We start from the raw sequence: 15,005 nt of genomic DNA on the forward strand, positions 1-15,005 counted from the left end.
TAATTGTCATAATATTGAATTTAAATAAAGTAGATATTAAGTTCAGTTTTGTTCCAATCTAATCCCATCAAATTCCATTGCGACGTAGCCAAGCATGCTAATTCCCACTAGCCTCGAAGCGTATTCAAGTTATTTTAAGGAACTGTATGAGATGTGTGCTGGACCTCGTTTAACTAGCTTTTGGCTAACTTTTACCATACGAACCCACACAGCTTTATCTGTGGGGAAATCATAACATTGTATTATTGGTTGAAAGAGGATCCCGCCCCTTTTCACAGCTTTCCATCACAACCCAAAAAGTTGAGCTGTACGGGAAATCGATTTAGGAAAAAGATGAGTGGTAAAAATAGCTATGATGAATATTAGAAAAAATGATAACTAATAAACTCATGTTTTGATGCAGTAATGAACGGAATGACTAGGATCCTAAATGTTGTTGATTTTGGTGGTGACCTTAACGTTTGAGCAGATCTTAAATGGACCAATGAGTCTCAGTTTTCTTATCTATGTTTATTCTTGTTTAGGGGCCAGTGTGCGTACGTGTATGCATATTTATACTTTGTGCATTGACACAAATACGTGTATTTCTATCCCGAGGAAAATAATGATTTTCTGCCTTTTTCCCGCAGAAATCTATTAGTTGGTTTGTTGCTTATAACACACACACACACACACACACACACACACACACACACACACACACACACACACACACACACACACACACACACACACACACACACACACACACACACACACACACACACACACACACACACACACACACCTACCTGGCTATGTATAGATGGGCTATGGATCCCTGTGTGTGTGAGTGTTAACTAGATGGACGTGTTTCAGAGGTGTTCTGGCACGAAACTTGCAATAACAGCAACAGTATCAGCTGCTAAAACGGGGTGTGGGAACAGCAGGTTTTTATCACGAGTCCCGGAAATGAGCTGAAACACCATCGCACACAATTTCTTCTCTGTCCGACTCACATTCCTCAACCGGCAGAAGGAAGACATTTATTTTGTGATTTACACCTGCAGTTAACTCACCTGTATTTGATGGGCTACAGAGTCACGCCCCTCCACTGAAATAAAGCCCTAAAACATGCGTACTTAAAAAGTTTGTGTCGTACAATTCAATTCATATTTCCGTAGCATTAAACACCGGTACAGTCTCAAAGGGCTTAACAGGCCGTATATTTATGACCCCCCCTGACCCTAGCCCCCCAAAGGGCAAGAAAAAACTTTAAAGAGCAATCTTGAGAAGGAACGCAGACTGAGATCCATCGTTAATACATACTCATGTTCATACATGCAAAACGTTTAATGTTCATGTGTTGAGCAGCCAAGTGAGGTGAGGCCTTGATGTAAAGCAGTGTAGAGAAAAATCCTTCCGATCCGTAACGACCTCTCTGTTTTGTGAGAAAGCGACAAGCTCGCTGCGTGTGCGCTATAGTGGAAGCTCGTAGAACGATCATACTTCAGGCTGAAAGGTTGACCTTGCTGTTTGGACGTGAACTAACCGTAGATGACGCAGAAGACGGCACACAAAGGACGGCACGGAACCGACAGCAAACAGGTTGACATTGGGAGCGCACTCGGAATTTCCCTCGTCACCGCGGTGACAGTCAGACGCGGCCTTCGTTGACGCTCGTCGTTCTCCGGACGTAGACGTGATCTCCTCAAGGTCACTCCCCTCCCCGCTGTCAGGCGGCTCGAGCACTGAGCAGGGTGCTAATGACGGAATGCTGAGAGCTCGTTCCCGTGGCGATAGAATCCATGGAGACGACAGAGGGAAGCAAATAAAATGCATATTTCTGACTAAACAACTAAACGGTGTGAAGGACATTTCATCGAAAGTCCTACACTCTCAGTTCTTATCAGGTTTATTCTGAGCGGCTGGGTCCCGACGGGGGGGGGGGGAATGGGGGTCCAGACCCTCATTTAGAGGACTTTAATCAGACCCGGCAGGCGAGCGATCCGAGGGGGGGCCGGGGAAACCGCTCAGAGAAATATGGGACGACCAGGGGGGCTGGGGGCGCTCTATTTTTAGACCCAGTAGTCTCGGGACATCTTCAAGATAAAAAGCATAAAACTTCAAACTAAACCGTCCCTCTCAGCCAAACAGTCGACATTGATCATTGACACATTTTATATATTTGTGCGCAACAAGAATAAAATATGTTTGTCTGTGCGCTACCAAAAACACACAACCAAGCTACACCTCCTAGATTCCCCCAGAATGCAGGGGTTATGTCGGTATTATTGATCAGTTCTATTCCTGGCTCTGCTGTTTACAACATGTTCATGATAAGGAGCTAGCTGGAGGCTAAACGCTACACTCGCAGCTAGGGAAGAAACCATTGATCTGGATGGAAGCATTAGCATAACTGAGCCGCAAACTCGATTTCACACCCCAGTTAGCTTCCTCTGCCATCGAGTGGGAAATCATCTACCGTTACCACCTCGGCTGGCGACTACCACCGAGGGAATCAACCCGGGTTTCTCAGAGCGGTGACGCAGAGAACTCACTGCTCAAATCTCTCTGAGTCTGATACTTATTTTTAAAACGTATTTGTTGTTCTTGTTGTGTTGTTTCATTTGTTAAGCAGTTTGTTTTGCTGTGTTGCGCGAGAAGGGCTCTATAAATTAAGTTTGAATTAATCAGTGCCATTTGGATCAGACCAAAAAAATTAAAACCTGAAGGTATTGATCCTATTGGTCATATTGATCACGTGATCACATGCTCTGGGCTCGGGTACACTCAATGTACAATACCCAAACTGAATGAAAGTATATTTATAATCTAATAATTATATTCTTTATTATCTATTCACATTCTCCCTTTGTCTAACCACCAGCATATAAATATAAACTATATTCCACATTTATACATTCTGTTGAACTGTTTTAATTTTGTTATGTTTATCTTTACTGGTCTTGCATTATTTCTTCACCCCTATTTGTTACTCTTAATCTCTTAAACCCTTAATAATAGTTTTTCTTCTTGTTAATGCCTTCTACGTATTGGCCGCTTGCCAGGTCAAAAGGAATCCCCCTTCAGAATGAGACTGTTCTACTTTGAGTATGAAAAAAATAAAACACCTTGGCTTTGACTTAATTAGATTTAGTGAATAATAGATTTCCTTGATTCCGTGTTACCATGTTCACATTTCACCCAGCCGTGTTTCTGAGCTAAAGTGTGCGGTGGCGGCTAGTGTTAGCTGTCCGAGCAAACATGGCTGTCTTACGCTGCTGTCAGTTGGAGAGCGGGGGGGAGAGTGGGGGGGAGGAGGGGGAGACTGATGAGAGAGACTCAGAACAATGGATTAACAGGTAGCTGCTGGACTGTTATGAGTCTTTTGATCATTTTAAATAATAATTTCTCAACAGTAATGCTTACTGCTCCATTAATCTAAACCCTGAATTGTGAGTGACTTTTTTTCCTGTCATTATGTTAAAAAATATATAATTTATTATTGTTAATTATCTATTAATGCTGCTACTTATTTTTACACTTTTACTTATCTTTATTAACTTTATCTTGTATTGCTTTACGTTATTCTGATATGTCAGTTTATTTTAGGCGACAGGCTAAATATGACACATTGGGTCCACTCTGTTCACATAACCAGGGATGAGTTGGGCTTTACCCTGGAGAAACACACCGGACATAAACATCAATAAACATAGATTTGAAACATAGCGTCTACAAAACGTGGCTGGACTCAGTAACCACTGAAATGAATTAGCAGTCTCCCTCCATCCTCGTAGAAGGGCAAAGATCAATGATGACGCAAATTAGAAACTACCTGATGCCAAACTTCCTTGCTGTGGCCATGCACTTCCACCCACACGCACAAACCCACACACCAATGCAGTCAAAGTCATGCACATCGAAGTTCGCTTACATCCTTTGGGTAATATTAGGGGAAAGTTGGTTCTTGCTAATTCAGCACAATTTAGCAATCGAGACAAAGATGAAACCAACATTTGGCAAACCGCTGCAGGGCAGTGACATTCAGTGTTAGTAGCTAGCAAGTATCCTAGTTAACACTGTATGGATCTGAAGATGGCAGGATGTGACATTGTTGGTCAATATTGTGTTTGATTTGTGACATCACAAAATTAGCCCGAAAAATGGGCAGAGAGGGTAAAAATATTAAAACTCACTTATGTACTATATAAGGGGCCTTTAACTTCTGAATGCAGTAGCTCTTATGTACATATAATGAATTGACAAAAACGAAGTATCGCACTGTATTTGAAGCCAACAGAAAAAGGGATTGTTTGCTGCTAAACCGAAGCTAAAGGCTACAGACCCTGGACGATGCTCGAAACTCCCTCCTTGCTTCTCCGGTGACATTTATATCCACGGCTGGGGTTTACTGATACGCCCAATCCTTATTAAATATTAAAGGCCATCTGGAGGAGTCTGCGTGTGTTGTTTAAATGTTTGCTAACACCGGTGACAGTCAAACATTTTTAGAAACCGACGGGATACCCGGCCAAGTTCAACTTTTGCCGACTGCTGCTTAGCGGTCGACAAACCAACTATCTAACCAATCACTACTCACCTACTACGGTAGCGCTAGCTAGCAAGCGTGTTGTGTGTTTGCCATTTCCTGCTAATTTTTTTTTTCCATACCTTTTTTTCCATTTCCTTTTTATATTTCAACTAGCGGTCAAGACAGTCCAGCTATAAACAAGTTGGGTGCTGAATAAATAATAACACTTATTAATAATAGCTTTACTAACGGCGTTACTTTTTTCAGTAACAAATCTAATTGAATACTCCTCCCATCATTATAACGCTGTTACAGTTACTGCCAAAAAAAACGGCACGTTACAAAAATTTAAGCTGTCTATTTTCCTCAGACCAACTGGATCTCTCTCGCTCGTAGGAAGAGGCTCTGAGCAGCGATGATTCAGAGACATTAGCATACAACGCACGCTTGCTTTGTGTTCAATCTCCACCTCTGTCAGCGCTAAACACGTGCCTTGACCACTTTTCCCAAAGTCCTAGACCAAGACAAAAGCCACCTCTTTGTCAATGTTAAACGGCTGTGGCGTTTTCCGCCTCGAAAGAGAGTGCGGACAGCATCGTGTGCGTCTCTCACCCCCCCCTGAGACGGAGCACGCACGTCTCTCTGCGTCGCGGCCTCACCATCGCCTTCAACCAGCTGAGAGACGCGGCACAAGGCCAGAGTCTGAGGCCTCCAGCCCGCGGAGACACAGCGTGAACGGAAAAATAGAAACCATCATAAAGCAAGCAATCACAAGCAATCCCATTACGATGGAGCGTTCGCTCAGCTCTGATATTTTTAGAGCATTAAACACCCGCCAAACCGTCGGCTAACGACCCGGCAAACACAGAAAAACACTCAAAGCAGCTGCTAATGTTATTAAAAAAGACTCTGGTACAACCGGGGCCCTGGAACAACAGGTGTGCCGACGGCTAACGAGGGATTTGAACCTTTTAGGCGGATGAAGGTGGCGCGGGACGCGGACCGCAGGGACGGGCTGGCTCGGCCCAGGAGAGGAGGCGCAGCGTCTTCCAGCAGGGACAGGAATAGACCGGTTTTAATCAGTCCGGACGGCTGAGTGGCTGCAGACAAAGAGCTGACGAACACGGCGGCGAACAATGGGCAGAGTGGCGGGCGTGTTTCAGACGCTGTCTGCTCGCCGTCACTCGAATGGAATCAACGGGGTCGACGTGGGCTGATGAAGCTCCCTATGCAGATGCAGCACCACCACCAACTCCATCACCACCACCAGCTCCACCACCTACACCACCAAAGTGCTCCCACTGAGGCTGAGTAAAACATACAGATTCTTATTTTCCTGGGGTTAGATACTGATGAAAAGGTACTTATGAATGTTCTGTCATGTTTCTGCCAAGGCCGTTGAATTCCACAAACTCTTACAGAAACACTTTGAGGATGTCTTGAGATTCCAGGGTTAGACATTGATTGGAGAGAGGTTTGTCTGCTGTTGGTTTGAGTTTCAAGGGCACTAGGCAGATTCCTTCAGCAGACATCCCCATCAGCTCTTCCTGCCAAATAGGAGCCCTCTCTCTCCATCCACTCCAGCAGGAGTTCAGACCGGGATACAAACTCAATGTGAGGTCATTACACAGCAGTTGAGATGGGGACACAGAGATGTGTGTTGTCTGTTGTGTCGTTGTTTACGTCTCACTAATGAACAGTTGATCTGACCTATGACCTTGTCCGCAAGATGGACTCTACGACCTTGTGAACTGGCACCCTTCTCTCCCCACCACCGCCACCACCACCTCCCCCATCACCGCCACATCCCCCATCACCAGGGCCGACGGACTGCGGGGACAAGGGGGACAGTTGTGGGGGGGCCCAAGGCAGAGGGGGTGCCCATGAAAAAAAAATTTAAAAAAAAAAAATACTTATCGGCCACGTCTTCCCCGCCCCCCCCCCCCCGTCAACAATCGCTCCATACCACCCCCCCCCCCCCCCCCCGTCAACAATCGCCCCATACCCCCCCCCGTCAACAATCGCTCCATACCCCCCCCCCGTCAACAACTTGCGCAGGGGGGTCCATCAGTACCTATAGTATAGGGGCCCAGGATTTGGTGCAACGGCCCTGCCCATCACCACCATTTCCACCACCACCACCTCCTACGTGGTGGTGGTGATGGGGGGTTAGCAATGGGGAGGGGTGACGGTGATGGGGGGGGGGGGGGGGTGATCGTTGCGAGGGGAACCGGTGGTTTGGAACAGCTGGAGCGATTAGAGCACCTCCTCAGACGCTCGCTGTAATTAACGACATTTTAACGACCAAGCGCTTCAAATGAGGAGCGTTTAAGTTAAATAATGGGACTTGTGATAGCTGATATTTATATGACATTTACCAAAAGGTTGTCAAATAAGGATTTAGTAGACTTTGATATTGCCGTTTCTTCTCAATGAAAAATGTAATTCCTTAAATCTTGATAAATCGACTATTGTATACAATACCTTCCCAACATACAGTGTGTATGCAGCATATACACACACACTATATATATATATATATATATATATATATATATATATATATATATATATATATATATATATATACACACACACACACATACACACACACACACATAAGTATACACAAACATACATACACACATCAGTGTGTATGTACCACATTTATTCAATATATGTATTATTGAATTACATATGAGGCATGTTAAATGATGCCTGTGGTTGTGTTTCCAGCTACAAGCCCACTAGACACACACACACCTGCAGTAGCCATGAGAAGAACACAGTAGGGATCCCGTGGGATCAAGGGTCAGTTACTTCAAAAAAGAAATAAGCTACAGTGACTGGATACTTCTCATAAAGTTACCAAATTAGTTACTCATTATAATAGTAACTATTTACTGTTGAAAGTAACTCTTTAAAAAAGTTACTTTTTGTCACGGACGCTGGCCAGGGTGCAGAAAATGGACTGCAATGCAGCCACGATAAACTTGAACAAAAAAATAGTTTATTTTAAACAGGATTCGTAGGCAAAAGGCTCCAGCGAGCACGGGTAAATCAGCAGTGGGGGAAAACTAAAGAGCTTTGCTAGGCACTGGGGCACTAAAGTCCAGGGAAACAGAAAACTAGTGGGCGCAACGACCAGAAAGGGTGTCCTATAGGAAGCTCTTTTCCCTCGCAAAAACGGGAGGGAAAAGAGCAACATACGGGCGAGGGAGGGGTCCAGGGCCGAGTACAGGCTTGCCGTGGAGCAGCGTGGCTCGGCGTGGCTGTAGCTTGGCGTGGCTGTAGCTTGGCGCGGCTGTAGCTTGGCGCGGCTGTAGCTTGGCGTAGCTGTAGCTTAGCGTGGCTGTACCTTGGCGTAGCTGTAGCTTAGCGTGGCTGTAGCTTGGCGTGGCGTGGCGTGGCGAGGCGTGGCGTGGCGTGGCGTGGATGTAGCACGCGTGGCGTGGATGTAGAAGGCGTAGCGTGGATGTAGCAGGCGTAGCGTGGCTCCATGAACGAAGACAAATCAACATTGGCCAACCGGCCACCTGCGGCTTCAGGAGTCTATTCTGTGGCAGATTGTATCAGTCACTTATTGGTAATCAGCCACAGGTGCGCTGGTGGCACAGCATGCCAAAAACCAGGAGCAGAGTAAGGCCATGGAGTGGGGGTGGCTAGGGCACAGAGAGAAGGCAGGTAGCAGGCGGGAATACCCGGCTCAGGATCTTGAATAGCCGGCCCGGACTGTGACACTTTTAAGTACATTTTTTAATGCTCAAATGTGTATGGTGTATAATGGTGCAACGGTATGCAAAAATAAAACTGTAAAACAAATGGGTGTATGTACAATAAAATAAAAGTAAATGGTAACCTCATTAGTAATATACCGTAGAAAGGTATAATTGTGTAAAAAGTGTGTTGGTATGGTTGTGGGTGTGATGATGTGTGTGTGTGCGTGTGTATGCGTGTGTGTTGATGTTGAATGTCTGAGCAGAACCTTATTTAAGATGTTCTTCAAACTAGAACAAAGCAGATCCACAAAGGGGTTCTGAGCCTGAAAATGGTTCCTTGTGACCTTAAGTCCAAGAGTCCAAAACATCCAGCTTCTGTTCCTCCCGATCCGCTCAGATCCATACCCCAGGATTCCCCCTGGTCTGACCCTTGCATACATAGTACCAAGCGATGACCCCAGTGGGATTCAAACCACCTTCCCTCGCAGTGCCACTGTCTTGATCTCCTCAGACCGGTTGATTCCACCCCAACCTGTAACCTCAAGGGTTAGAGGTCATGCACCGTAACCACGGCGACATTACAGTACCTCCCGAAGGCTCTTTAATGTCCCCGTAACCACGGCAACACCACGTATAGAACCTCCGGAAGGTTCCGTCCGGGGGGGTCGAGGACCGAAACATGCGACTGTAGCCGTTCCGACATTGCCCGGCGAGTCCTCCGGGAGCGTTGCCAAGGGTGACCGCCACCTCGACAGCGGCGGATTTATGCACGGCGCTGATTAAAGCCGGCGGCGTGGGATGGGCAGGTGGCAGCCGCGCCCCACCCCCGCGCCTCGTCCCCGCGCCTCTCCCCCGCCGCCCCCAAATGTCACCCGTACGTGATGGATGGCGAGGAGCGGGAGAGACTCATGAAAAACAAAAGGGCCGCCTCACCTCAACCGCCGCGGAGATAAATCTCCCCGACACGGAAACACACGATCCACCTAGCTCGTGTACCGCATGCCACCTAGCTCGGTCGGCACGTGCAGTGGAAGAACTGAGATTAGCGTAGCATATAGCGATGAGCTTTGATTATATAATAAATTAGCATTGATAATATCAGTTAGCGCAGCACATAGTGATTGGCATTAATGTGTAGCGTTTGGCATTCGATACGCGAATGAGGAGAGCGTGCACAGATTATCCCTTAGCATACAGATGATGAGACTTTTATTGATGTATGTAGATTCGAATTTTGCACGTAGATCAGCATGGTTTTATCTATAGGGGACGATTGGGGGAGGTGTCCATTCTTATTCTAATCTCGTAATAATTTTGATGGTTTCTATCTGTTTATTTAGCATGAATGCAGAGAAATCGTCCGTTTGTCCGTCCTCCCTCGAAGGCAGGATGGACCAACAGGGTAAACCTGGAGGGAGGAGCAGGAATCGATGGGTCTGTGTCAGGCACGGCGTTATGGGTGGGCCTAAAGGACCTAGGACCACCCAACAGCCCAAGCCAAAACTTTTCTTCAAAAAAAATAAAAATAAAGGTTAATATATTTAATCATTATTATTATTCCTTTTTAAAAGGCTTCTGAAAAGCTTTATTTTTGCAATGCTGCAAACTTTGTTGGTACTGATGCTTGATCCGATTTGCGTCAAAGGGCTCTTGGGTAGAGGTGTTGCTGCGTTGTCTCTACAACAGAGACAATAACGCAACGATATGAGCAGTTCTAACTGGAGAGACGGTGAAATCCGCGAGCTGCTGACCATCACAGGAGAGAAGGGGATGCAGTCGCATTTAACAAGGACGTTGAAAGATGATGCGATCTATGAGAAAGACGCACATTCCTTGTGTGTCGGGGGAAGGCGTGACCTCTGAGGGTTTTTATTATCTAGTGACGGACAGAGCGATCCATCGCCGATGGGTTCAGCCACTTATTGGATCGGTGCCGTGATTGATTGGTCCGAAACAGGGAACCCAGTCCGTTCATATCGACCTGCTGATACCAGTTCGAGGTGTGGAGGATATCAGCGCTATGAAGGGGTTACCTTTGCTTTGCTGTTCCATTCATCCGTCCATCAGGCTCATCAAATCCTCCACTCATCCATTCCTCCATTTTGGTTTTCATATCCTCCCATCGATTCATCCTATGCTATATCCGCCTGTCTGGTTTTCTCATTCATTCCTCCCTCCCTCGGGTGGTGTTCCCACCATCCTCCTCCTCCTAACTCTTCCACCTGTTTGGTTTCTCATTCATTCCTCCATTCGGGTGGTGTTCCACCCACCCTCCTCCTACTCCTCACTCATCCACCTGTTTGGTTTCTCATTCATTCCTCTATTCGGGTGGTGTTCCACCCACCCTCCTCCTCACTCATCCACCTGTTTGGTTTCTCATTCATTCCTCCATTCGGGTGGTGTTCCACCCACCCTCGTCGTACTCCTCACTCATTCACCTATTCTTGCATTCATTTGATGTCCCTTCCAACCGTCGCGTTCTTTCACTTGTCCATCCATCCATGGCCACTCTCTTAATGACCTTCATGTCGTCATGTCTTCATCTCCTGCCATGTAACCGCGGTCAATCACAGATCTGCCGTTCGATAATTCAGCTCTGTCACACAGGACGGAGGAGAGAGGAAGGGATTCGGTTGAACCTCCGTCAGCATCGATACCAAACACCTTCATTGTCGAGGCCTTTCCTTGAAAAACTGCAGCCCTCGAAAAGCAGATAAAAAAAAGTTACTAATGGTGGCAGAAGACTCAGTCAAACAAGAACGCGCGCCTCTTTCCAACAGCCGCTGAACCACCAGGCCGGAGACCAGGGCTAGTTTCCATGGTAACCGTCTCCTTAGGACACATCCCCCTTTTCTAGAGCAGTCGTGCTGGGACCCCGGGTGACTTCGGCCCGTGGAAGGTCCTGTCTCCTGACGGCCGGTGAAGCGTCGCCCCCTGGCTCACACACACCGTGACAGACGTTGGGACACACTCATGTTTATACATACGCACTCGACCTTTGACCTCCAGATCTAGGACGGCAGCAGGCGAGGCTGCTGGCAGCAGACAGACGGCCAATGTCAGATGGAGGCTGCTGTGAGCTGCTGGGGTTCTTACGGTGGTGGTGGTGGAGGTGGTGGAGATGGAGGTGGTGGTGGAGGTGGTGGTGGTGATGGAGGTGGTGGAGGTGGAGGTAGGCCACCTTTCAGAGGTCAGAGGTCACATCCTGTCATGTTCCCGCCCCCTCCCAGGCACCCAGCCAGCTTGCTCTCATCATTGGCCGCACCGCTGGGCCGGATGGTCAGCAGGTCCAGATGGAGGCCAGCAAACTCTGGAGCGGATCTGGGCTCCTCAAACCGGAGGCCCAGGCCAAGATGTTCAGGGCCAGAGGAGGAGCACGGGGCAGACTGTGGAGCAGCAAAGTCATAGACACACACACACAGACTGCTCCTGTGGGTGTTCCTCATTGGCCGAGACCGTGCCAGGTGATGTCAATTCTTTCAGCCAATCAGGGTCCGTTCATTTTTGTAGGTTACACTTTTCACCAAAAGCAACACACTATGTTGGTGTGCGGGCCAGTGTACCCCTGGTGGCACCTGCAGGTATTGCAGGTGGTACGCAGGATTTTATTCTTGCATTAGAAACATTTATAATAACAGAAAAGATAATGAAGAAAATGTAAAATAAATGTTTTATGAATATTGGCCAGTTTGTGAAATAGTGTTAAGGGCTTTTTCATAAAGAGTGTGTGTGTGTGTCTGTATGTTGTTGTGTCTGTTTGTATGTCTGTATGTGTTTGTGTCTATCTGTGTGGTTGTGAGTGTGTGTTGTGTGTGGTTCTGTGTGTGTAGGACATTGTGTGCATGAGAGTGTGTGTTTTACGTTTCTATTCCTTCCTGTCTCAGCTGTGTGACACACCCCCTCCTCCCATATCCTCCTCTGTACCCTAAGCTCCGCCTCTCTGTGTGCCGCAGGGCTCCCAATCAAACTCACCCTTCGCCCCCGCCGCGCTTCACCACTCAGAAGACAGCCGTCTGTCAAACAGCAGGGGGGCGGGACTAAGCAGGTCAATGAGCAGCGGAGAGCAGAGCAGCAGGCTTCACCTCAGAACCGGCAGTTCCTACAGGAACTTTTTAAACTCACAAGTTAACTCGCTGCAAATTACTTCCAGGTGGTTGTGTGGTTGGTTTGTGTGTGTTTGTGTGTGTGTGTGTGTGTGTGGTTGTGCGTGTCTGCAGTTGAACGATGTCATTCTCCCCGGACATGTCGGGGGGGAAGGCCATTCCAGGCGTGGTTAGGGTGTCTGACTCCCAGTCCAAAGGTTGTGGGTTCGATCCCCAAGGTCTGAAGACCCATCTGTGTCACGCTAAGCGCTGCTGAGCAGGGCGTTATCAACGTCATGAATCATTAATCACCCCCACTGCTCCTCAACGAGCTGTACCTCACACTGTAGGTCACTTTGGCTATCTGCTGAACGACTTGGGGGACCTGCTGGGTTCCTGATCTCAGAGCCTCCAGACGTCCCCCACTGTAGCACATGAACTCAGAGCCCCCTAGACCAGATGTCCCCCACTAGACCACCGTATCTCCAGTGAGAGACATAGAGCCACCGTCCCTCTCTCTCTCTCTGTCTCTCTCCCTCCCTCCTTTCCTCCCTCCCCCCCTGTCTGACTTCCTCTCCGGCAGGTTAATCTGGAAGCCGCTCCTACAACGAGGCAACGGGAAGCTCTGTGACATTCCCTCCTCGTTAGCGACGCTCCCGTCTCGTTAACGACGCTCCGGCGGCAATCAACACCTCATTAAAGGGTGAGATGAAAAGCCACTCAGGGAGGAAGAGGAGGAGAAGGAGGGGAAAAGAGGGAGGAGGAGGAGGAAGAGGAGGGGGAGAAGGAGTAGGAAGAGGAGGAAGAGAAATGGGGGAGGAAGAGAAGGAAGAGGAGGAGGAGAAAGAGGAGGAGGAGGAGGTAGAGGAAGAGAAAGGGGGAGGCAGAGAATTATAAGGATGAGAAGGAGGTAGAGGAGGATGGGGAGGAGGAAGAAGAAGATAAGGAGGAGGAGGGTGAGGAGAAGGGAGACGGTAAGAAGTGAAATCAGGAACCAGACAGCTTGACCTCTGACCTTCTGAGCTTGACAAAGGGAAGCTATGTTGGAAGTGTTCCTGTGTGTCTACGGTTCGCTGAAGAGACGCTGATCTCCGTATCGACGCCTCGGAGCGTAGCGGTGATCAAACACACCTTGGTCTGTTTGTGAACTGAACGGGCGACTGTGCTTGGTTATGGAATGGTTTACGCTGAGATTGATATCTTGATTTAAAACCCTTTAAGAGCTTGGGGCGTGTGTGTGTGTGTGTGTGTGTGTGTGTGTGTGTGTGTGTGTGTGTGTGTGTGTGTGTGTGTGTGTGTGTGTGTGTGTGTGTGTGTGTGTGTGTGTGTGTGTGTGTGTGTGTGTGTGTGTGTGTGTGCATTGTCTCCTTTCCTAATCTCCACAAGGAGTTAGGACAGGCCTCTCTCAGGTCCTCTACTGTGACTAAGAGGCTTATGGATATTTTATTAAGAAGAGGATCATCAGCTTATACATAATAGACTGTGTCTGTGTGTGTGCGTGTGTGTGTGTGTGTTTGTGTGTGTGTGGGAGGAGGGGGGGGGGAGTTCCCTAATAGTCGTTGATTCAGTTAGCGCTTAGCTTAGCCTCTCCCACTGCAAGGAGGGCGCAGGGGCAATCTTGGATGATGACCAGAGGTGGAGGATGAAGGAATGGTTCAGATTATTCAGAAGGAATTTCATTTATTAGGAATATCACCCCCTGACTGGCTTGACTGAATGTCTAAACACGGTGGGAAGACACACACACGTGAACGCACACGTACACACGCAAAAGACACACACACACACACACACACACACACACGCACACACACACACACACACACACACACACACACACACACACACACACACACACACACACACACACACACACACACACACACATACAGCATAGAATGGGATGGAACACAAACTAAATGTGACAGAATAGATTACTTGAATTTAATAGAATAAATCATAAGACATGATAAGACACACTTGAGTAGCATAGATTGTATGAAATGAACTATTATAGAACAGAATAAAACTGATCAAATTACAATGACAATGAAATAACAGAGCAAAATAGATTAGATAACATGAAGTGTAAAATGACACAATCTAATGACTTAAATGGAATACATTACCAAAGGAGAGCAGACTAGAGCAGAAGCGCTACTTATCGGAGGTAATCGGGCCCCAGCTGGATAATAATAACATATTGATCGGCTAATTGGGGGAGAAAAGAGGGTTTTGTTGAATAATTGAGCGTGATGCGGCGAGCCCTGAGGGTCTCGTGTGACCTGGCGGCCATCGACCAGCAGGACGCCGCGACCTTCTGGTAGCACGCTGCTAGCCCGCAGCTAACCTGAAGCTAACCGTGGGATGATGGTCCTCCTCTGAGGAGGACATCAGCAGCTAGTCTTACACTTAGCTCCGCTAGCCTGCAGCTAACCTGAAGATAGACTGCAGCTAACTTGAATATAGCCTGGAGCTAGCCTGAAGCTAGACTGCAGCTAGCCTGAAGCAAGTTTGCAGCTAACCTGAAGCTAGGCTGCAGCTAACCTGAAGTATACCTGAAACTAGCCTGCAGCTAACCTGAAATCAGCCTGCAGCTAACCTAAAGATAGCCTGCAGCTAACCTGAAATCAATCTGCAGCTAACCTGAAGCTAGCCTGCAGCTAACCTGAAATCAATCTGCAGCTA

This window comes from Gadus chalcogrammus, chromosome 8 (genome assembly GCF_026213295.1).
Source record: "Gadus chalcogrammus isolate NIFS_2021 chromosome 8, NIFS_Gcha_1.0, whole genome shotgun sequence".
Classification (NCBI taxonomy): domain Eukaryota; kingdom Metazoa; phylum Chordata; class Actinopteri; order Gadiformes; family Gadidae; genus Gadus; species Gadus chalcogrammus.